This window comes from Pseudopodoces humilis, chromosome 8, assembly GCF_049639895.1.
Source record: "Pseudopodoces humilis isolate 2021_Gansu_Grassland_sample_001 chromosome 8, ASM4963989v1, whole genome shotgun sequence".
Taxonomy (NCBI): domain Eukaryota; kingdom Metazoa; phylum Chordata; class Aves; order Passeriformes; family Paridae; genus Pseudopodoces; species Pseudopodoces humilis.
This window is the reverse complement of record NC_142207.1, coordinates 18705007-18730847: the sequence shown is the minus strand read 5'-3', so window position 1 is coordinate 18730847 and position 25841 is coordinate 18705007. Positions and strand designations below refer to the sequence as shown.

Genomic DNA, 25841 nt, shown 5'->3' with positions numbered 1-25841 from the left:
TGACTGCTTTTTACTGGCTGGAAGAATGCTGTATGTAAATTAATAGAAAGGAATAATCACTGGTTGACACGTTGCTAGGGTTTTTTTTGGTTAGTTGGCCGGGTTTTTTTTGTTTTTTTTGTCATTGTTTTTGAGGTTTTTTTTGTTTTTTATTTAATATCGTCTGTTTCCTAAGTTTATTCTAAATGTGGAACCTTTTGAAATCCACTTGTAAGTGGTGTGTATACTTATCCTATTATTCATTAAAAGGATTATTGAGTGTACCTCTTGTTTTAAGCTTTGAAAATGTGCCCTCTAGGTCCTAAGCCTCCTTTTTTTTCTTTGTAAATTGATTGTCAAAGTCATCTACATATATGCAATAAAATTGTGATATATGAACAGAGATGGCCTTATGCTGTCAACACTGCTCTGGCCACAAATTCTGAATACAATCTGCTATGAAGAAAACGGGCTGCGCCAAAACCTGAACAGTGTCTGAAAGGATGGGACAAAGTTGACAAAGAATTAATCCAAAATAGGTTGTAGTACTAGCCTGACCAGAAGAGATCAAAAGTTCCCATGTGAGCTACCAAGCAGTTGTACATTATCTCTAAGTGCTTTGGCACCATAAGGAAAGGAACAGCCTGGCCATTAGCATGGTGTGTTTCAGTGTGCCACCAATGGTTATCATGGATGAATATGCAGCCTTGACATTACTGAGATAATACTGGGCCTATCTGTGCTTCTGTACTGCACATTTCTGCAGTTGTCCTCAACATATAACAGCATACAGTACTCGTTTTGTATGGATGGATGTCAGTATCCTCTGAACTTGTATAAATAAACCAAGGAAGTGCAGTTTCTTTCTAGGAGATATGACACTTGAGTCAAGTGAAATGTCACCTCTTTGCTCTGCAATGGAGGCATTACCATTGTATTGAACTGAAGATCAGTGCAGTTTGTTTGCCTAGCAAGCTGAAGAGCAATTTCATGCCAAATATGTGTCCCTCTGCAGAAGGACACATACATAACAACACCATAAACATACATAACTGCAGTTTTTGTATAGCTCCTCAAGTTGCCGTCATGAAAACTGCATTGGGTTTATCCTTTAATACCTTGATTACAATAGATTATTCAGTAGCAGAGAGACCAGGCACAGCTGAGTAATGTTTGCCATGCTTGTGGCATCTGGACTGTTGTTTATAACTTTGATAAGGTACAAAATGACCTACTGATAATATTGAATTGTTGCAGAAGTTGGAAAGGGAGAAAAGAAAATTACGTATCCCTCTGATTATTGATAAATCCTATTTAATCCCTCCAACTTTTCTTAGCTTTTGAAAGGCTATGTGAACACATTGTCAACATTTTCCTTTTTTGTCTTTAAATTAATGCAAGTAGATGGTTTGTTGCATCTCCTGCCTTGAGGATTCTCCTCTTTTTCTTTGCCAGGTTCTCCAAGTCATCATTCACACAACTTGCTTTATGTGATTACTGTTCTGTTCTCATGTCCAAGATGCCATTTAGTTTGAACTTGAACAGGGAATTTTGCTTTTGGTAATGTAAACTAAGGTTGTTGCAGTTTGTTTCCTTCTTGCCACTTCCCTCCTCTAAGGTTTGTATGTTTTTGAAATCAGCCTTCTGGAAGAACATGAAACATCACAGACAATAACTGTGTAATGAAGTTACTTGTCAGTGAACTAAAATTCTGAAGTGAAGCTTTTTGTTAATTAAATACTAGAAAAATACCAAAAACTGCAACAAGCCATGCTATTTTGAGATTAAGTTCCATCTATTTGGATATCAGCTTTCAGTATTATTCAGATTTTCTGCATTAACAATTAAGTTTAAAAAACAAGAATGAATGAAAAGCATGTTCTGATCAGTTACCCAAGGAAAACTGAAATCTGGTAGTTTAGCACCTGTCTACAAATCAAAAGTCATAGAATAAATTTTCAGGTTGTGGTCCCATAGTGTTGCGTAGCTGGAAATGATAAAATTGCTGCTGTAACTATTTCAATGCATTTTCTGTGTTCTAATTTTAAAACTTTAGCTGTAAATGATTATCAAATTATCATGCCCAGTGCCTCCACTTATACTTAGTTACATAATACATTTTGCCCTTGCTTTAAGGAAGACCAAAGTGATAGTGCTGTTGCACTGAATCAGGAAGTTAGGACAGTGATTTATTTGAAACTCAGGTAAATGCTATTTAGGTTAAAGTCCAGCTGGTGTGAAATCTGTCTCTGAAGGCGCAGACTTGGACTGATCTAGGCTGCTAGTGACATCTCTTGCTGCCATTGAGGGTTCCCTATATTTGTGTAAATATTCTACAATTCAGGGTATAAGTATATAGCAAACAGAGCATGTGCACTGTGTTGTGTATTCCACACTAGGCCATGCTTTTTTGCACATGCTTGCATATTCAGTTGCTTCAGTTTATTTTTATCACAGAAAATGTATGTGCCAAAACTGAGGGGATTTAGAATAGTCCCTTTTAAGGTGAAGGGTAGGGGAAAGGGATAATGCTTACTGCTGCGACTGGCTGGAAAAATGTTGCATGTAAATTAATATATTTTGCCTTTTTCATTGGACAGACAGTAGTTTAAAGCAATCCTGAAGGATTTCTTCCCATTATGAGTTTTGTACAGCAGCACAGCAAATTGTCACTTGGTACACTGTTCTAATGGGACATGGTTTCTGGCTGCTGGGTTGCTGTGCAGCATTAAACTATGTGAATTAATAGCTCAGTGCTGTATCCCGGTGAATCAATGTTTACAAGTGTCTGCAATCATACAGATCAAATTTCTGAGTGACCCTGCCTATGAAGAATAATCATTTCAGGCATCTTAATCTCCCTTTCTTTAGCACAGGTGTCTAAAAATAAATGCCATGATTGTGCTTAATTTTGTGCTTTTAACTTGGCTGACTTCTGTGGATCCATCCAACCACCTCTTCCTCCTAGCTCACAAAGAAGATAATTTTCCTGACTCAGGTCTGTTGTTGTCCTTCTAAGGGTGCTTTCCAGCTCTGAGTGGCTGAAGGGTCTTCTATTTAGTCCTTTGCCAGCCTCCTTTTGCTGATAAATAGAGAGCTGCTATTTGCTCTGAGAAACAGCTTGATATGCACTTCTGCAATGGCTCTGGGGAACATTACTGTCCAAATACAGCAGCTGAGGTACGCTTTGAAACTGAGGAGCTTTAACGCCCACCTTGGCAGGATAGACTCGGCATACTTGAAATTTCAACCTCACTGCTGACCCCTATATTGTGTCAATTTGGGAGTTTGAAATTTAGCCTTGGATCAAACTTGTTTCTGAAATTATATTTATAACAGGAGAAGAAAGGAGAATAAAATTATATTGAAACTTACATAAAATTCCTGGGTAAGAATGGATTAGGTTGCAAAGTTTTCCCCAAGCTTCTGGTTTTTTCAATTATGAATAAGAAAGCAATATGAGCAGCAGCTGACTTGCTGATCCCTGTCTTCACTTAGAGCTCAGCCATTAATTTAGAGGACTGAATGCTCTTTTTTCACTAGAGCCTTTACAATTCTACCATTCTCAGTTAATACTGGTACTCTGCAGGGCAGAAAATTTTACTAGAGAAAGAATACATCAAGGCTTATTCTGCTTTTAATGGAATTAGTAGAAGTTTAACCATTGCTTGTAAAAGGAGAAAAAGATCACTGTATTAAATATAAATCTTTATGTTACAGATTTACTCACACCATTTTGAGTATATTTAAAAAAGTTTGCTTCTTATTTTCTAGGGCATTATGTTGGTTTCAGTCTCTCCATAAGTAGTTTCTATTTATGGAACAGATCTAGATAAGTAGTTTGCAGATGTCTAAAAGATACATGTTTTTGTATGTGTTTTCTTGCTTTATCTTTATGCAAATGCTTATTTATTCATGCTTTTTAAAGGACCACAGGAGGTATACAGGCTTAATTTTTTTTTGTAAGGTTAATACCAGCAGTTTAGCTCTTTGTTTTCATTTGTAAGTACTTCAAACTGCCATAGAAAGGAAAAACGGGCTTTTATATATTTAAGTACATATAAAGATTAAAAGAATTGCAATCCTCATTCTTCAGTCACCTACATCATGATAATGGGTCTCTAATATGAAAGTTCTATTTTATGAAGTGCTATTACCAGCATTTGTTCTTATTTTTCATCTTGGAAAAACATCGCATTTCCAACCTAAATTCTTACTATGTATTTGTAAGGTTCCTTATATCATAAACACTTCTGTATCTCAAGAGGTTATGTAGTTTATTACTTTTGACTCAAAAACATTCTTACAGGCAGTTGTAATACTGAATTTTTAGTAAAATAATGTGTGGAATTAAAAAAAAAAATAAAAAATAGGGTTACTATCACCCGGATCACTAAGTTGTGTGTTTAAATTTGTGTTCCTCTGCACTGCATTTTGTGCTAGTATTGAATATTCTATTCTGCAAAGATTCAGTATCAGTTGAAAGACCTTTGTAGTGCAAATAAAAAGTACCTATTCCCTTTTAATGTGATACCAATAATGAAGTGAAATGCATAAACCAAAGTATTTAAGGCATGTAGGTATTCAAGGTACCACGTTTTTGTGGAAATGAAAGACACCATGAACACTGTGATACTTATATTTAAAATGTGAGTCCTTTTATAGAGTAGCAGCAACCTCCATTCTCGACCTTCGACTGACCTCATGTGCCACACTGCCTTAAAGATGGGATAATAATGGAAATAGCCTTTGCTTATACTTTTCTGTAGAACAAATGGGTTTTAGTAGTTGCTTTTGTATTTGTGCTATGAAAAATTTCCAGTAAATTCATTTCAGCCTTTATATTTTATCTTCCATTTTGGATTCTAAGGAGGGAGTGCTTTCTTAGGTTTTCTTTTCCTGTTAAACACTTACATTTAGTGTAAAGAGTGAAATCCAAGTCTTTAATCATTAACAGGCCAAAGAACTGCTGAAGAATAAAAAAATTCAGTCAACACAGTTTAATAAAAGCTATATAATCAAATGACATTATATATTAGTGTGCATTTTTACTGTTGTATTATCTATAAAATCTAAGCAGTCTATAAATCATAGAATTATGTAGGTACTTACCATTTTAAAAGCAGCATCAAGTGGAATTGGAAAATCCCCAGGGTGTAATCAATAATTATTTAAAATAATGAGCCTTTATGGTATTATTTTCAAGTGCACCATCTGAAATCAGAGGAAATTTACTGATAGTTGTATATTTTGTTGAAAAAAATGTTCAGACATGTATTAACTAAAGAATCCATGTCTGTTGCCTGCTACAGAGTACAAGAATGATTTATTTTGAAAATGTCTTTTAGCTGGGTAACTAGGTAACTTACACTGTGCTGCATGAAAGAGTTTGGACTGCATTTTGTGAAGCTGAATTCCAGTGCAATGAGTGAAGGAAACAGATGGAGTAAGAGGAGGACAGATGGGTATCAAAAAACTACAGCTGCCGTTTGCAGTACCTGTGCATTAACTGCCATAAATCAATTTAATTTCATTTACCAAAACAGGAAAATCATAGATTATTATGCCAAAGCACTACAGGTCCCAGAATCACTCTATGTTGAAAGCATCTATTTGTAGTAGTTAATTCAGGTCCTAAATGAGCTACATCTGAGAATAAGTTTCTGTGGGTAGGAATGTCACCACCAGTCCAGTCATTTCGTTCTGCCAGGGAGGTGTAAATGTCTCTCATCCCATGGGGGGAGGATTAGTGGGTTATTAGTTACTATGTTGGACAGCTTTAATGTTTTTCTTGTGGACAAGAGGTGGCTTGCTGCAGTGATGCCATGAGTGCTAAGGGACTGCTCTGCCACAAGGCTTCAAGCAGCCTGTGAGACAGCTGAATCTACAGAGCCCAGAATTAAGGCTAAGAGTGCAGGAGGCCACTTTCTCTCTCCTGCAGCAGCTTTGAATTGCAAGACATGAAATGGTGGTTGAGAAAATCAAATCACTATTACTATATATTACTAATACATACACTACTACTATATATATTACTGTATATATAGATACACCAACAGCCCTTATTTTCTCTGTGGCACAGCTCCTCTGTCACATACTTGACCTTGACCTAATTTGATCATCCCTGTGGTTAAACAGGAAGTTCAGCTGGGAGTCAAGTAATTTTTCTCTACCCTCACCCCACCGGTTACTGCTAGCTTGTCGCAGATACTGTTGAAATTTTATATATGAACACCTGTCCATTAGAAATTGGATGGTGGCCATACAGACAATTTAAATTTATTTTAGAATGTCTTGCAATTAGCAGACTTGGAAAATTGTAAAATGCAAATAGAAATCACCCTTGTATTAGAAATACGTGAGAAATTAAGAAATTCAGGTTGGAATGTGTAATCTTTTGTGTTGAATTTATATCAGGGAGTTTTATGCCTAGAGGCACTGCATGAAGTTGCCACTATATTTTGGTGCAACAAGGCAGAAGTATGAAAAGGTACCTAACTTGAGTATCTTGGAATTGGTTTTCTGTGACATTTTTATCAAAGTTCCTTTTAAATTTTCCTATGAATAGTTTGAATTTAAAATTAATATTTTTTTTAAAAAATTACTACTTAAATTTCTAATTGAAAAAATACTAGGGCTTAGAATAACTACTTTTTGTAAAAAAACATAACTGAAATATGGTATTTTCTGATCATATGTAAGAAGATTGGTTAGGCATTGGCCCTCAATCTATTTAATGCAATTTAGAGCCTAATGTGGTAAACCCTGAAGCTGTTCGTAGATTACTTTCCCCATATTGCCTCATTCAAGGTGAGCATTGTATTGCCAGCAGTTACCTGTGCTGAGGCTGGGTTATAGTCTTCAGCCATCAACAAACCCTTTTCAAAATGCATCATCTCCCACTGTTAAGCAAATTTCTGTTGGATTGGGATGTAGCCTATGGGGAAATAGTTCAAAAGAGATGTGATGAGATGAATAGGATGCAAGATGGTTTGCCTTGGTTTCATAACTGAAGTGGAAAAGAATCAGTGGTTGGTTTCCTTCAATTAGGAAATATTAGCAATTGCAATTAATTTTCAGAATGTCTCTATTTATGTAGATTCAAATATACTAATTTTTATTAATTTTTTTTGAGTTAAGAATCATAAACACAATTGTGTAAATAAAATCATTATTTTTTTTCAGTGAGGCTTCTTGCAAAATTCTGTCTCTCTATAGTAACTGAGTTCCTCCTGCTTCCCCACCTATCATTCACGTTCCAGTCTGACTTTCAAATAAGTGTGAAATATTTCCTTTAAGCAGGTAGGAGATAAACTGTAAACTACACAGCATTTTTATTCTATTCATCCAAAAGAGACAGTTGAAAATCTTGACCAGGGTCAAAAGAATGAGAAACTAGTTCTGATTTTTGTAGTTTAAAGATGAAAAGGAATTATAACTTACTCATTTTAAAAACATAGAATTGCTTTACGAACTAAACTCAGACTTGTTTTTATGATTTAGTGCTATAGTTCTTTTAAAAATAAACATCCTTGCAACACACAAAGTGTTAAATCCCTATTAAACATAATGGCCAGTAATGAGTCTGCCCTAAGAGATAACCCTTCAGCCCACTGAAATCTGGCAGTGTGTGGTGTCAGGAGCACCATGATACCAGTATGGAAGAGCAGTGTAATTATTTTGGTGTATATAAGGTAGACTTGAAGAATCCTGGGAAAGGGAGAAGGCCATGCTGCTGTCAATACTTCTCATCAGTAAGTGCAAGTGATGTGCAGTTTCATTTATGTATTTGATTTGTATTCAACACAGGCTGAGATTGCCTTTTCTCAAACTGCCTGATCATTTTGAATTCCCTGGAGAGAATGCTTTTAGAAAAGACAGCTATCTTGCACAATGCTCTTGCTGATGATGAAATCTGGGACTTCTTGCCCTGACATAAAGACTGTAAGAATGTGTAAGTACTGCAGAGAAGAGCGCTCTTTGTTAAAGACCTCCCGGCAGACCTCAGCTACTATGGGCTGAAGACTGTTACCCAATGACTCGGGCTAATCTAAGTAGCAGCAGAGGAAAACTCTAAGTGGTCAAAACTCAAGTGTTTCTTCTTGTTTCTACTCACTATGACAGATGGTGTGCTGGTTTAAATGTTTCCTGGAGCTCTCATCCCTGTGGGTTTTTGTTACACTGTTCTGCTCAGACAGAGTCCATCATACAGTTTAGCTTGTTAAGGTAATATAAGGTGGCTGTGAAACAGCTGTGGGGCACACATGGCAAAAGAAAGGTCACAAGTACAAATGGGAATGTACAGAAGTCTTACAAGTACAAATGGGAAGAAATGCCCAGTATTCACTGGTTTCAGAGAATCTGTCAAGAGTTCAGTGTCCAGCAAAATTCCTGTACAGGGAATTACTCTTCCCAAAGAGTTGTTTCTTCCTGTATTTTTGTTGAGCGTTGGATTGTTTGTAGTTGAGCTTCGTCAGGTAATCCAACAGTTGAAACAAATGTATTCTGAACATTATGTGCATACAATATGTGTGAATTAGTCTATGGGACTAGTTAGTAAGTTAACCAGGCAGCAGATTTAATTCTGTATATGAAATTAGAATTTTATATTTAAGCTGTAGGTATCACTTTGAGATAATGAAAAAACTTTCAGATAAAATACTATAGTCTGGTTCTGTTTTATTATTTCACTGTTAAGTAAAAATGAAACTTAAAGTTCAATATATTTGTTAGTATTAACACCATTTCTGTTGTATCTTTGGGATTCTCACTTAATATTTGTGGTCACTTATTCCAAAATATTTGAAAAAAAAAAGCCCCAGGCAAGCACTTTTTCTCCTGACACTGATTGTTCTTGTCAAGATTGAGATTCTAACTTCTTTATGAGGGGAAAGACAGAAGTTAAAGGCTTGAAGCAAGTTTTAAAATATTTAAGCCATGGCTAAAGCTAGTTTAGATCACTTGGCATGGGCTTGAATGAATGTAGGGACAAGCTGAGAGGAGATGGTTAGGTCCATACAGTGAAAAATAAACTTAGACAAACAGGAATATGATGAGGTGTAAATGAAAGTAAAAAGACAGACTGAAGACAGAACAGTGATTATTATGGCTTGCATAGCAAAAAACCAAAAAAATAGAAAAACAAAATTCAAATGGAAAAGGGTTGAGAGGTTTTCTGAAGATAACACCTGACTTCTTTTGTTCCAAACTCTGATTCCATGATCCTCCACATTTTTTTTTTTAAATTTTCACTGAGTAGTTACATGAAAAAATTGCAGCAACTAATCAGAAAACATGGAATGTCAAGCTTTTTCTGTGAAGAGAGGGAATGTAAGGGCAGTATCCAGAAAGATTTTGAACACTGAAGAAGATATAGGATGGAGAGTCTGAAGATATTTTTATTAATATTTAGCTCCGACAGTCAAGTGCTAATAATTTAGAGTGATAGAAACAGGAATCAAAGCACCTTGTCTGTATATGGTTAGTAAAGAACCACCTGTGAATGAGATAATTTTTTTGATATCCAGTTCTGAATATTTGACAATACTTTCCTCTGTCTTTACACACCTGGAATATCAGACTAATAACTCATGTTGTTTTTCCTTGGATACTTAAAAAAATTATTTAAATAAAATTTCCTACAAATACAAAATACTGGCTACAGACACAAATAAGAAAGTGTTAAGCAAAAAAGCTTTGTAAGGAACCTAATTTTCTGATGATGAATGTTCTGCAGAATGGCTATCATGATACATCCTCCTAGTTAGCAGTAGGAGAGGGATGTGTAACTAAATATCTCATCAGAACGGTGAAGATCACGTTTTAGGCACATTAATTTCCCCCAGCCCTTTTGTTTTCCTCCAGACATCCAGCTTGGTAAAGAATTTATCACTGCAAAGGGTGATGCCTAGTGTATGACTTATTTTGTGCTAGTTATCTTTCACTGATATTTGTGCAACCTCATTCCCTTGACTCCATCAAGAAGGAAAGGAGGAAGATCACATGCCTTTGTGTGCCCTCTCATTAGAAAGTAGGTGTTCCAATGCTTGGTTTTTGCCATGCATTCACTCAAGCCAGAGTAGTTCAGTAAACTTCAGTAGTAATATTTTTTGGCAAGCATAAACCAGCCATGACCACTATCATAGTTGCTATTCTTAAAGCTACGGACTGATGAACTGTTGATGAAGAACTAAAAACCAGCGGCTAGGCTTAAAACTTTTAGAATGAAATGTTTTGTTGTTTCTACTTTCTGTAACTGTTTCTGTAAACCTAGAATTGAATCTCAAGTGTTGGTTTATTCTGCTGGTATTTCCATTTGGAAATGTCGAGTATTTCAGGAGAAATTTTATTCCTAGAAGATCTTGAATTGCAGGCTTTTTAAGCAAATATTTTCCTTGTGAACCTGAATGGAATTCTAAATATATCCCATTCTAAGCTTTAAACCTTTTTTAAAAGGCTTCTATTAAAGTGCAGAGTTAAGAAAAACCCCCAACATCTTAAATTAACCTAAGCTAATCTAATAGAGTATTTGTGTGTGTCTGTCCTTACATGACAATGTAAGTCTAACAAATCCAACTATAAATATCCATTTCTTTTGTAATGACTGTTACATATTGTAAGTAGGGCATCTGTATGCTGCCTGAGATGAAGTGTTTGCTTCTTCATCGAGTAGCAGCAGCAGAATTTTGACTGCTTTTTAAATAGGTGTTCATTGCAAAGTTCATGCCATCTTCACTAAACTGAAGCTCTTCTGTGTTTAGATGAAATAATGACCAAGGTCTAGTCCTGCAGCCTACAATTATTTGAGTTATTTTTTCTTTGTGCTGAAGTCAGCAGAAATTTGTTACAGCTCAGGGACTTAAAACTGGCTTTTTGTGTTTCTTGAGCACTGTAATTCCATGCCAGCTTCATTAACAATTATGTTTCTGACATCTTGCTAAGCTTCTATCTGTTCTATATGCAGTGACAAAGGCCGAGTATATTTTAAACAGAGACTTATCATAATATTTTACTGTCTCATTAAGACTTTTGGCCAGTCTGATCTACAGTTTCATCTTTTCTTAATGTACTGCCATTTTTCCTATATTGCCTACTCATACTGAATTTAGAGGAGACTTCATGAAGTGTCTGCTTTTGTTACAGTCATTTTACACTTCTTTCATCATTATTGCATGAGATTTGTATTGAGTATATTATTTAGCTTGCTTCTTGCTCTGTGTTCAATCAAATCATGAATCTTCTGCCATAACACTTCATAAAAAGAAAAAAAAATAAAGAAGGCCCTTAAACAGGATACGGGTGTTTCAGCACAGTGTGCCAATGTGCAATACCATACTTGTGGATGCAGGTTTGAATCCCCTGAAGCTTGGTAGTGTCTTAAATTTCTTAAACAGCTGATGAGTATTTGGTTGTTTATGTGAAGAGTTTCAGGACTTCTGCCTGCAGTTCAAAACACAAAAGCTTCTGGCACTGTTAAGACCCTTTTTGTGCTGGCTGGAAGTCCCAAGGCAGAACAGGCAAGGAGTCAAAATTGCTGCAACAGACATGAAATCCTGGCTATGCTGTCTTCAGTGGGAATTTTGCCATAGCTGACAGTGGGCCAAAGCTTTAATCCAGAAGTAGTCATTCCTTGTTGATAATCCTAGTGTATGCCCTAGGGAAGCTTTTGCTTCGTTGCTGCCACCCAGACTGTGTTTGTTTGTGCAAAGATGTAAGTCCCTTATGGTGTCACACTGTGCCTTTCACAATCACAGCACTTCTGGGAATGAAATTGGGCAGAGGAGAAAGAAAACTTCAAGTGCGGACGCATGCTGTCTTATTTGCTTGTGTCCTGAGTCATTCCCAGGAACATGGATCGAGCACTCTGACCTGAGGAAGATCAGCTTCTTGAGACTGCAGAGGAGGGAGTCATCAATGACTGCAGCCAGTGCATCTCCCAGTCCCTGCCTCTGTATTTGCAATTATCCCTTTAGTGATGCTTTTGGTATGTGAAGCAACAGTACATTCATTAATTCAGTCCTACATAGCCCATGCAGACTGAGTTATCCATGTAAATGTGATCTAGTGAGCTATTCTCAGAGACACTTCATAAATTTTTATGTTAAATGAGAGCAGCAAATGGGAAGTGTTTGATACTTTTTTGGTTATGAGGAAGGTGTGTGATGCAGAACGTCAGAATTTGCATTTAATCGGTGCTGATTGAAAGTGGAGATAGTCTCAAGTTGTGCCAGGGGAGGTTTAGATTGGATATAAGGAAAAAATTCTTCACTGGAAGAATTAATTATTGTTATCAAGCACTGGAACAGGCTGTCCACTTAAGTGGTTAAGTCACCATCCATGGAAATGTGTAATATGTAGATTTGGTGCTTAAGGACAAGGTTTAGTGGTGGATTTGGCAGTGACAGGTTGATGGTTAGACTTGATGATCTTAAAGTTTTTTGGGGTTTTTATGATTCTATAAGAAGAAACCTAGCTAAAAATAGGACTCCTTGTCCTTTGGAAAAATACTTTTTATTATTTCTGTCACATGAAAGTGTTCCCATTAGAAATATTCTCAAGTTGTCTGTTTTCTGAAAGTATTTATTTTCTTATGCATCCTGTCTAAAATATCATTTTGCTGCTTCATGAAATAGAGTCAGAGACTTCCAAAATTCATAATCATTTAGAGCTGTAAATAATGCTCATCCTATCAATTACAAAATAATAAACCATTACTGCTTTACAGTTCTGGAAGTAAAAATAATCTGTGCTATGTGTTACTGTTTTAAGTCTTCATTTTAAAAAAAACTTAGAAGAGTAATTAAAAACCTTTTGGGGAGTTTTTGAAGGGTTGGTATTTGCTGCCTATCTTTATACATCTCAGATGTATGAAAATAAACTGTGTTGCTGTTTCTGTGGTAGCAGAAATTAAATTGAAAGCTTGTTTACACCGCTAACCGTTATTAATTTCATACTGAAGGTGGAACTCAGTATTTTTATCTGTAATGAACTGAGAAGGCTTGTTAACTTCAAAGTGTTGCTACAGTGGTTTATCCCGCATGAATGAGAATTTATAGGCACAATACATGTATCCATTATGCTTATACAAGCCTTGTGATAATTTTACATAAAAAACCAAAATAAACAAGTGATTTTGCTATAATTAACAGAAAAGCACCACATTCATTTTCTTACATTAGTCTTCGCAGAACTTATTTCCTTTCTACAAAGATCATAGGTGGTGGCAACCCAAAGAGCACTTGCATGTTGGGTAATCATAATTTTGAGGTCTGAATGTGAGATACTATGGTACCTGAGCATTATTCTAGATTTGGATCTTAATCAGCCTCCTCAACTGCTCTTGAATCTTTGAATCCTTACAATATTCAATTCCTTCATAGAATTCAAGTATTAATGAAAAAAATAAAATATTTTTGCACCATACAGAACAATTAAGTGTGTACAAACATGAAATATATATTCTGAGATAATGTTTCTGGATTCTGTTATCTTTAGGGTGTATTTTGAGAGCAGAAATTAACTGGTACCTCTTCTGCACTTCACAAGTAGTTCTCTTTGCCTTTTATCTTTTCTGTAATATATAGGAAAGGTTGGTCTTTCGGATGACATCCTTCCAGGAAATAGGTTTTGCTTAGGGTATAAGACTTCTTTCTTGTCCATGTCTGGCTTTTGCTATTATGTATTTTTTAGTTTTGCGCTAGTTTTTCCCCCAAGACTTATCTGCTTATCACTAATTTCTGTCTGAGCACCTTACATTGTATAATGACACTTTAAATCTTATTAGCAAGACACTGGATATTTCTTCAGAATAATTCATTGCATTTTTATTGTGATGACCAGGGGGTAAAGCAGTTCCTTTTTCAAAATAATTTAACTCATTCTACTTCTCTCTTAATGTCAGTTCTGATTTCACATGCTTACTTCTTGAGCTATCTGCATCAATTTTTGTATGACAAAGCACTGTACACTTCTATGCTGGTCTATAAATAAAAAGCTGACATCTTTTCTCTGTATCAGATGTATTTCATACCCTTTTTTTTCTGGTATGCTTGTTATTAAACTTCTGTCTCTTTATATGTATTACTTGTCTGCATTTCCCATGTCCCTCTGCCCCTTTTCTGTCAATTGACAGAATTTTCAGCTGCAGATGAAGTGTAGTACCTCTTCTACCTCTTCGTTGATGGGTTTGCACACATATTGCAGACAATTTCTCTGCTGTGGTATATAAAATAAACTGTCTACAGCCACATATTTGCTTTCACACATACACAGTACTCCTTCTTTCAAGGAATATGTCTATATATAGGGAGAAAGTTGAGGATCTGACTAAAATCTGTCTCTGAAATGAAGACAAGGCTAAAAACCCAGAAAACAATGGGGGGCTGAGATCACTGTCAACTGAAAGCTCTCAATAACCTAATCAGGCCACTTATTACATTGCAGTATCTAAGATATTTTAAGTGTTCATGTTATGCTTGTACATGGAAATTGTCCTATATTTATGAAGTTCAGGTGGACATTCATGTAGTCTTTTTTAAATACCGAGCTACAGAGGTCACCTGCATGGAACTGGTCTCCCAGGATTGAAGAATGGTGTCAGATTGACTGATAGCTGCCTACCCACCAGAGCAAATTGCACTCATTGCTCTGGGACACTCAGCAGGTTGCTTTTCTTTCACTCAGTGTGCCTGTTACTGTACCTTGTCCCTGTGCCTTGGATATCATCCCTGATTCCTGCTCTTACTCCTAGAGCTCCCACTTGCAGTGCAATTTTGCTCTGGGTTTTGCTCACTTAGCTCCCTTACTGGCAATACTCCTATTTCTCATACTCTAGTGTTCCATGATTTTTGTCCAGTTCTTGACTTAAGATCATCTTAACTAGATCTCTCATCTATTAAACAAAAGTTGAGCAGACTTTGATGAAATCTTTGTATAAGTAATTTAACTTTCTTAAGGTTATTGTTGTAAACCATTCTGTCAATCCCTGTTAATGGTGCTTAATGATTCAGGTTTTTTATAACTTTAGGTATTTTGGCCTTAAAAAAGTAATCTCTAGGCCCTGTAACAACTGAAAGTGCACTTCTAATTTACTACCAGAAGAGATTAAGACTTGCTTGTTAACATGTTTGATTGAAGGATCTGTAAACCTAAGACAAATACCTTGTAAGCAGTGTGAGATTTTTAAGAATAACAAATTATGGTGACAGTATGGTCTGTTACACCAAAAACGTGACAGGATTTATAAATCCAAGTAAAGAGTTACGGAGAAGCAAGGAAAGGAGTACATACTTTGGGTGTCAGCAGAAATAGCTGATGCATTTCAGTTTGAATTTTATTCTCATTTAGCAATATATATAAGTAAAGATGTGTCTCTGTGTTGTTTTAAAATGTTTAAAAATGTAGATGTGTCAGTATTAAAAACAGTTTTATATAATATGAGAGGATGGACAAAAGGACAACAAATTCGCAGTGGTGAGGAAAATCAACATGCCCTCAAGTGGTAACAATCAGATATTTAGGGGTAATAGATCACTTGTGTATTTGTCCTTTTTTATTTCCTTTTTCAGATGTTAGGCAAAATCCTATTAAGCTGGAGGCAAGAATAGTTCAACTGCAGAATCACTTTCTAATTTCAAACATCACAGTGGCTGCTTTTGATATCAATTGAATTCATGGCATTCTTCAATAATACCAATGGAGGTAATAACACAGAATATTGCAAAGCCTGGCAGTATACAGTGTATTGTATATTATCAGTACGGATGCAGTGCTCAGGTTTATCCTCAGAAACATATCTCTGAAGGTTCTGATTCTTTAGATTTATTTCTGTGATATGAGGCACTACCACACAAATTTCTGATCTGGAGAACTGAAATGTCAGATCATAATCTAAACAAAGAGAAAACACAAAACCCAACTCAGTTTAGTTTAGGGCCTGCTTTTGCTTTAATACTTCAGTACTCTGATGACCAAGTTTTTGTGTGTGACTCTATGAGATCTAGCATTTACCGTAGGCTTGTTTTTGTGTAACAGCATGCTGTATTGCTAATTATTATTCTTAGTGGGTTTTGCACTTCCTATTTTTCGGAAGCTGTTTGAATGGCAAATAGTAGCAATCATCTGTCAGATAATAGATAGGAATCTGGGATTGTAACTAAATGTAGATATAGTGCATGCACTTAAATACTAATTAAACCACACTGACTCTGAGGTCATAATCTGAGTGATTATAGTAGACTCAGGTAATGAACAGATCTTGTCAATATAAATTTTTTTCATTCCTAATTTTTTCTCGAATAGAAAATAACTAAGTAGCTCTTATTCAAAAGTGAATTTCTGTCTCAAAAATCTTAGAACATAAAGCCTTTTGAAAAAATTTTATCTTCTACCATTGGAATGCTATTTGAAATTGTTCTTGTGTTTGCAAAGTGTTTCATTAGGTTTATGAGGATTTTTGTAATAAATTATGTTAGATCTAAGGCAGGAAACAAGGCTATATTTACACTTCCCAGAACTTCTCATTGTAACAGTTTTCAATCAGTTGCTAGGAGCTTAGACATACTTTCAAACTATTTGGCTGAAATGTGTTGTATTATGATACAGACTTTAATTATGTGCGAAAACACTATTCTTCTCCAACTCTTCCCCTGCCTGCCTCATTCAGGTCACAAGATGGATAGTATTGATTTAACAGACAGTTTGCAAATATGTCACTTAAAGATGTGCTTCATTCGGTTTGTGGCCCCCTGGCTCACTGCAGCATTCAGATCTTTCTCTGAATATGACATTGTTGATTTTCTCAAAAGACTGATGAGCTCCATCAAAACTACAAATGTTAGTGTCTGTATTTTAGAACACTCTTGTGAAATGAGTGTTTACTATTATTTCTGTTTTACAGTGTGGTACTATGGCACAATACTATATCCTCAAAGTACAGACCAATTGGAGTGACTAATGTGAAATACTCATTACCTAATTTCTCAAAGAACACAATTTTTAATATTTGTCCAGAGCTGGATTTTTTTAATACCAGCAAGTCAATTTACTTAACTTGTACCTATGAATTCTTAAAACTTCTGCAAACCTAAGTCTTTGTGTGCCAGACTGTGTGCACAGAATACACAGCAGTTTTGACTGCAGTGGCAGGAAGAAGTGGCAAAACTTAAAGAAATTCAGTTCTCCACTCTACTTTCTTTAGCATAAGACCTAGACCTTCTTTCATTGCTGTAGCAAAGTGGGATTATATACATCAAGGTCATTCTCTACACAGCTGGCTTTCATCCTCTGAATCTCATCTTTTCTGTGCACTGCAGTGACAAGATTTTTCTTTTTAAATTATAAAGTGCTGACTCTTGATATTTCACAGATAAGTAGGAGTCAGCAAGACATGTTTAATTTTCAATCTTATACCCATAGAAGCTGCCATTTTATTTAAGTAATACAGAAATCTTTCTCATAATCTCTGTTCTGGAGTTTAGCTTAAAACCCCCATTGGCATTTTTACTCCAGTCACTTGCAAAATGCTCATGCTTGGGATCCACATGCAGAGCAGCCCATGCCATTTTTTGTTTTAAAGTTATATCAGTATTTCAGGTCCACATTGAAATACTCTGGATTGGCCTAATGACACACTCCAAATTCTTATCTGGTGACATCTTCAACACATCTTTACTAAAAAAGTGAGTTGATGATAGAAGCTGGAAATTTCTGAGTAAATTGACTTTTTTTAATTTCCTGTTCTCATGTAAGCAGCCTGCTTTTGAAAATTTTGAAATACAGAGCCAACAGCTTCTTTTACAAGGTGGAAAAGTGGACAAGCCCATGCTCTGGGACTAAAAGTCTGGATATGGGGGCTCTGCTGCTGAGACTGTTTAACCACCCATGACCATGTGGTCCTGTCCTAATGTGGCAAAGGACAGCTCTTCCAAATGTACTGTTTAAATGTATACTATACTAACATATGCTTACTAACTTGGGAAAACATTTTTTTCTGTAAAGTTATTTTTAACCTGGATCAGTTAATGATATAGTTTATAGCAGAATTTCACAAGCATTTACAGTGCTTCAAAGGAAAGGCAGGATCTACTTAAGCCAGCTTTTCTCAGAAGTCCATTGAATGTGGAATTAGGAGTTAAGCATTGCAGTATGACACCAAATTAACATCCTAAATCCTGTCTATTTGTGTGGTTAGTTACAAATACTAGTCACTTCAGGTCAGGATTAACATTTTGTCTTCTCCAAACCCGCTTAGATGGAATCTGTGTTTATGGCAGCAAAATGGAGCTTTCTTGCTAGTTTTATGTATAAAATGGAAAAGGATGGAGAACAGACATTGAATAAATCCACAGGCAGAATGCTGCTGTTGCTTGGTTTGTTTCTCTGAACAGAACATGAAATTAAGGGACATAAAGCCAGATGCACAAGGTAGTATACTAACTTAAGCTTCAGGGAAATGAGTACCAAGAACAAAATTAAGAATTTGTATGCCTTGTCACTGGGACAATGTGAATGTGTGGTCAGCTGTGATCCAACTGAAAAGAAACCTGATCCATAAGATGAAAATGAGAAAATCATTTTTATGTGTGTTTTGGTTTCTGGAAATCTTCATAATATACATCTAATTTATCTTTTAAGTTGTCCCACAAGACTTGGGAATAAGGGTGCACCCTACACTTCATTATGAACCACAATGCAGGGAGGCATGACCATGGTCACGGACAGAATATTTGATACTCTGTGGGTAAACTGAGCCCTGTGTCCTTAGAACTGGGAATTTCGATAGTTGGGCATAGTGGATGGGTGAAAAGATTTCAAAGTTACCTTTTTATTTTAGGAAATAATAAATTCTTTTTGGAAATCTCAGTGGCTAATTTGTTCCATTTGTATCTAATATGGCTTTTGCCATCTTCTGTGGCTAATTAATGCATCTCTAGGTCACCAGGAAAAGGGACTACAGTAAATAAGTACCAAGGTTGTTCTAAACAGTAAGTATGACTAGGAAGCAAAGACTGGAGAAGCTACATGTATTAGGCAGAACAAACAATTTTCTTTAATTCTTAAAATGGCGGTGTGGAAAGATGGCTGGTTGTAAAATTACAGGAAACTGAGAAGTTATGTACACATCCTAACAGAAGTTATAATGCTATAGAAATTACAGGGTAAAATACAGTTGTTGCTCCCTGTGTGCAATGTGATTGGCATGCACCTACTCCACGATGATTTCCCACAGCCACGGTGTGCAACCATGGCATCTGCTAAAGGGGATGAACTGGAGAGGGGAGCAGAGTGAGTGCACCGTGGCCAGGCTCTGTTGAAATCCTTGCAGGGAGGGAAGCTTGGTGGTGCTTTGCAGCTGGGAAGCCACATAGCACCTGTCAGCCAGGGGAGAGAGGGGAGGGAGCATGTCCTGCTGCTGAGCCAACAGCTGTGGTGAAATCCCTCTCCTTTGATGAACTTCATTCATTATGGCCTAACTGTTGTATCAACACACACCTCCATCCCAAAGTGCTCCCAAGGTACAACCACCCCTCTCTGGGAATGTATTCTATAGCTTTTACTGTATCTTTAAAAGCAAAGTGAGAGAATTTTACACCAATCAGTAAAAAAAGGTTTGTATGGATGAAGTCACTCAAGCACCACCTAAACACCAAGAAATTGTATCAAAGTAAGCTGAAAATGGGGGGAAAGTTAAGGAAGACTTGATCGTAACTCTTGGGATTAGTCAACAGGCTGAATCTGTTTTCTTACTGGTAGGGATGCCTATTGGATAAGAACCATGCTGTATATGTGCTAAATACTTTTATTGGATACTAGAGCTTGTCTGTATATTTCTTTGAATATGTTTTTGTGGTCAGATATTATCACTGAGAATCCTGGAACCTTAACCTGCAACATTTTCATTAATAAAGAATGCTATTCTGTCAACTGCTGGTGTCCTTCACAGGCACTGGCAGTCGTTGGCAGGGGGTAACATAAATAAGGTGGAACACTTGCTAAGGGCTCATAAAGTGGGAAGAGCTGCTGAAGGGTTTCCCTTATGGTGTAGGTGTTTCCCTGAATAAATCAATGGAACCACCCTCCCATCCAGCAGGACTGCTCAGTGAAGGGTCTCCCTAACAGGACACTGGCAGACTGGTTGGGCACAAGGATCTCAGCTTTCCTGGGGTGCTGACAGACAAATACAGAGTGGAGTAAAAGAAAGGGTAAAGGAAATCTTCCCTTTTCACATGACACGGTGCTATATTCTGTAGTTTATTACAGCTACATAGAGATGGTGCTACCAAGTAATAAGCAAATAATACTGAACTTCACCCTGGAGCAACTGTTTTAATAGCAGTGACTTTTAAACTATCATTCAGATTTTCTGCTATTTTTCAATTTTATGCAACTACTTACTTTTGTAAAACTTCATGGTTTTGTTTGGTATTTATCCTTTGTCAGTTTTTGTATTAATATGACCGTACCCTTCATAAATCATAGAATAGTTCTGCTTAAAAGGGACCTCTAATTTTAACCCCCTTCTATATATATATGTAGATTAAAAACATTAAAAGTAAGCCTTCTTGCACATTTAGATAAACCCATTACTGAAGGTGAAAGAGAGGGAGAACCCTAATTACTCTTTCTCAGTAACAACTTTCATGAGACTACCTGAAGGCTCTAATCAAATGAAGAGATTTTGTCCTGCTGAGCAGCTGTCAGTAAGAAGGTTCTGAACTAATATTAAATGTCTTTCAGCAAAATATTGTCTACATCTGAATAAGAATTTTTATTTTCTGTACAATATTGTAACAAGTATTTCTCTAGAAGTAATTTTTCAGCAGTGTTTAGAATTGTTCAGTAGATTGCCAAAAGGAAAAAGAAATAATTTAGACAATGTAGAGTTGCAAGGTGACACACAATTATAGACCTGCGGCAGTGTCAGCCAGTTAGATATTATTAATTTTTGTTAACTTCATGGAGCTTGCTTTAATGGTTAGGAAAGAAGACTGCAAAATTGAAAACATATAACTGTTGCAAAACCATTTTTATAACCCAAGGAAAAATAACTCTGTCCTGGAAGATTAAAGTCCTAAATGTCTGTGATTCAAAATACATAAAATACAACTGTTCTTTTTTACAATGATGAATGCGCATTAATTCTGTGTGTATTCTTCACCAGCAGTTGGAAGTAAGCTTGGTAAAATTTTCTGTCTACAATCAGTGTCACTTATCTACATCTCTATGATGGTACTATTGCAGGTTTACTAAAAGGTTTTTGAAGAACTGCTGACAGATACAGATCATCATGAACCTATCCTAGCAACACAGAGAAAAACACACCTCAAAGGGAGGTTCGATTCACTGGACTGCTAAGTAGCAGTCAAAAGTAGCAGTTTTCCCTGCTAAGTCCTGCATTTCTAAAGTGAACCACAAGTGGGAACAAAGGGAAAAATCCCAGGATGTGTATTTTGCTTTTAGTACTTTATCTCCACTGCCTGATGACCTAGTGGTCATCAAATGGTCCTGGAGAAGTCTAAGCTACTAGACCATCAGGTACCCATAATGTGTAAAGTATTTGGAAAGGAGCTATAAGGTCTGACATCTTGTGACCTAATAACTGTCTTTTTACTATAAATCATTGTGGTTATTTTTCTTTTAAAGAACAACCATATTGAAGTACTTCAGATATTTTTCTTGATCTTATACAGGTGCTCACTAAAAGCTTTTTTTTTTTCTTGGATAGTGAAAGTGATGTGTCTCTTCATAGCATCTCAGAAATTCATTGCGAGATGCACTGGCATTCACAGTGTTTTAAAAAATGTGGTATGAGCATTAAATCCAATGACAGCACAATCTAAAGTGAAGTTTCTGTGGTGGTACCTTTCTGTTGCTCAGGAGTTGATATCAAAATTGAGTTGAAGACACCTGTGTTAGACAAGAAGCTTCCTTAATGAGGTTGTAAAAACTTTGAATTTTTAGAAATTGCAGCAAAATGCATGGAAGAGTTTATAACATAGCTTTCACTAGCAGCATGTAGTTTCTTAACTGTGGCTAGCTCAATGACATGAAATGTGTTACAGTTCCCTCTGGGATGCTGTGTGTGCTATTGTCTGTGGCTTCATCCACACCAAGATAATGCATAAGAAAGGGAAAAATCTCATCTTCCAACCTGGAAGGGAAAAGACCCAAAAATTGTCTACATGCATTATACATCTGAAGAGATAATAAGCAGTGTAACCAGTGCCTAGATTTCCTGCTGGAAAAAAAGTGTTAAGTGTAGTGAGATGTGAGAAGTGATGATACTAAAATAATTCTTCATAATATTGGGGGAGAGATAAAGGCTATATGTAAAATGTGCAAGATTAATACAAAAATATATCAAAATATTTTGACCAAAAACCCCAAACCTAAAACAAGCAACTTTTCCCTCCTGGGTTGTTTTTTTTTCTTTCCTCATTAAAATATATTGTAATTGTGGTATTTTTCCACTATTCTGAATCAGTATTGTGCTTCAGATGCTTTTTCATTCTAAACCACTTTTCCCACAGCACCATTCCCATTTTGTAAATAAGAGTGGCACTAACACAAAGATCAAAGCACACTGGTAAGAGAATGTAATTAGCAATTCCATGAGAAAATGTGAGCTCTTTCCTGGAAAGGAAGATATGGCTAAGTTGTCTTAGTATCCACTAGTGGAAATGGAGCAAAATTTTTAAAAAATATTTTTCCTTTATACATTTTTAAAAAGTTGTTTCTCAAAGAGCCACATCCTGAATGGTTCTTTAAAATCCAGTGGAACTCTTAATTCTAACAATTACTGAATTTTGAATCAGATTGTTGCTAGTATTAATAGTGTTACTGCCTTTGAGTTCAGATTAAATGAACCATCAAGGGGTGACTCAGTGTAAAATTCATCTTTCTGCAGAAAGGTTTTTGTGAGTTTGTGTGTGATTTTGATATTATTTCAGTCCTAATTCTTAGTGCTACAGTCCTGAGCAGTAATTTGATGTGTGTTGCTGGGTGACTGTGTGCAGTTGGCCAAATATTTTGCCACTCTCAAATTTTTAAAGGATCTCTGGAACGCTACTGCCTTTCAATAATGGCAGGTCTCTTGTATTCATTGCTTATCTCTCAATACCTGCTGTTTACGTTTAAGTCCCAGCTGCTAAATGAGGATTTTCAAAAAATTGTTGGGTCCTTCAAACTGCAAGAAGTCTGAAGACCTGAGCAAATCTCTGCCAAGTCTCAAAAGTCTGTAGTAAAATCAGGAAAACAAAGTGAAAAGGCTTTAGTTTCTTGGCATGTGATGGGAATCTCTAAAAATAGCTGGAGACCAGTTATGTGAGAATTCTGGGGCTCTGGAATAGGTGTGTGATGTGTAAATTGTACACTTTAATTTTGTAGGTATCCCTTTTCCTCTTCTCCTTCCTGGTAAAACCCTAGCAGTTCTAGAGTCACCCTGAAAGGATGTAGCAATTAAATAGATTATTGCCATATTGCTTTAAGAAGTGCTTGGACTAATTGGAAAAACCAGGTACAAGAAACATGCAAAGAAAAGCATCTACTTTTGCTACTATGGTGTTCCCTATTTTGACTAGCAGGAGAAGAATAGGGTCTTCTTGTTTGGCCATTTTAGCAGGTCGGTAATTGAGATTCTACTATCTTTCCTTGGTAGGCTTAGCTGGTCCTGAAGACAAAATAACCCCCAATATTTATATAGATTTAAAATTCAGTTGTTTCATGCTGTTTGCTTTTGATGAATGTTTTAGCAAAGGAACTTTACAGGAGTGTTCATAGAAGAATACAATTTAAGTTCATACTTGAGAGGAGGGTATTTGGAGAACTCATACTGGTTATAAGAATAATGTTCAGGTAAACACTGAACGAAGTCTAATACATGGCTCAATTAGTTTCACAGATTAAATTTTGAATAATAAACACTCACAATGGGATTGAGCTACAAAAGAGGAACTGTTTGCAGAAATTATTCAGCAAACAGTTGTAATGAATAATAAATATGAGAGAATTGTGATCCACTCATAGACATTTCATGAGTAAGTAAAAAAGGCAAAAAAATCTGAAGTAAATTATGAATGGCAAGTAAATTATTAATCATTTCCACAAATTTACTGTTGAGATAATGTGCTGACTTTGAATCAGTGTAGGTATGTGATTCCTTCTCACTGGTTTTGTGTTATTTTAACATGACAGGTTCTGAGTTCAAAAGGCAGATACTGCTCAAAAGAGTAATAAACTCTAGTAAATCTTAAATCCTAAGCACCGTATTGTTTCAAAGGCATTTATCTAAAATAAATGAAAGGGTGTATTTGCCTTCAAGCATATAGAAGTGCTGGTTGACTATGCTGGACTATTTATGTATCTGAAGGTAAGCACATCCCCAAGAGTGTGCTGGGTCCTGGGCTGATTGCACACAGGTAGCTGGGACAGACTGGGTAGCCACAGCCAGTGAATGAGAAGAGCATGGTCCAAGTTCTCATTTTTGAAGTACCACATAAAGTGTGGTACCAATTTCTGGTAGTAACAGCTGCATGTTTCACTGTGCTTTAACAAGAGGGCTTTACAGCTCCCATTTTCACACAATCTCATGATAGTTAAAGTTGGAAGGGATCTGTGGAGGTCAACTGGTCCAACCTCAGGGCCACCTAGAGTTGTTTGCCCTGACCTCATCCAGACTGGTTTTGGCTATTTCCAGGGATGGAAGGACTACTTTCAGTGCAGTTGGGCTTTCATGCCAAAGGGGTGAATGCTGCTGCTGGGTTACCATCCTTGGTGGATCCCTAACCATCATAAGTAGTTATATCCTATTTACAAGCTACAGAGTGAATATGGTGATATTTATTGGTTGAAGATCATTCAAGGGAATTCAATGGAACTTTAGAGTTACAGAAAGTTTCTTTAGGCTTTCTTGGCTTTTAATTAGTTACCTATAAATGGAATGAATACACACTTCATTGTGGTGCAATGATTTCTCATTATTTATAAAGTTTTTGTGAGGTATCATTCTGAAAATTAGGAATAAGTATATATATATATATATAAATATTTATTACACTAAAACACACTTTTCAAGAAGAACAGCAGAAGAATTCCATCATTTGAGTCACACACTGCACATAAATAAATATCCATGGCAATGTTTATCAGTAAAAATTATTTATAAAATGTCTTACTGAAATAAACTATCCAGGAATTGGAGTTCTGCAAAAATGAATAAATAGTAAAATAACATTCCTTGGGAAATTCACAGGACTTACAGTTCATGAATCCATAAATTCATCTGTGATTATCAATAGCTGGTAGATTTTTGTGCCTTTCTCACATTTTTATATGCAATAAAGCCAAAGTGCAGTTTTGAGACGATATTTCTTCCCACATGGCACAAGGAGATATGCTGGTTTTATAACTGACTGTATTACTTTGAGATCCCAGTTTGTATACCATTGAGAGTAAAATGTGTTATTAACCATACATCTGTATCACACATTTAGAGAGAATGATAAATGACACTTTACCACATGTCCTTGAGAACTGCTTTTTTCTAAACTTCCGGAAGCATTTATTGCATTTCAGTCCCTGAAAAGCTTTTTTGAAAGGCTTATTTTCTTATGCTTTTTATATCTTCCTATTTTTAAGGTAGTTTAGATTTCTAGATTAATGTGTTCCATGTCTAAGCTTTGGATTTCACGTCTCTACAGAGTTTAAGAAGGAAATAGGAATATTACTTGAGATCTTACTGTGCATTCTTACTGCTGTTATGCCTGTGAATGTTATGTTAGGGCTGGATGGATTTGGTGTTTAATAGGAAGGATACATGTTGTTATTAGTGAACTAGAATTCTATCCCTGAAAAAATTGTTCCAT

General features: G+C 36.1%; 1 protein-coding gene across 5 annotated transcripts in view; it reads right to left on the bottom strand.

The window, feature by feature from the left end:
- Nucleotides 1-25841, bottom strand: part of B3GALT1 (beta-1,3-galactosyltransferase 1) — a 175142-nt gene that overhangs the window by 43682 nt on the left and 105619 nt on the right. For 2 of the 5 annotated variants that reach the window (XR_001331271.2, XM_088059061.1), the window contains exon 4: nucleotides 5092-5193. The exons of 1 other annotated variant lie outside the window; for it this stretch is intronic. The gene's annotated coding sequence lies outside the window, so the exon portion shown is untranslated. Of the gene's footprint in view, nucleotides 1-4893; nucleotides 4949-5091; nucleotides 5194-5348; nucleotides 5375-25841 lie in introns of those variants that run through there. 2 more of the 5 variants (XM_014249597.2, XM_014249596.2) reach the window with 2 other exon arrangements.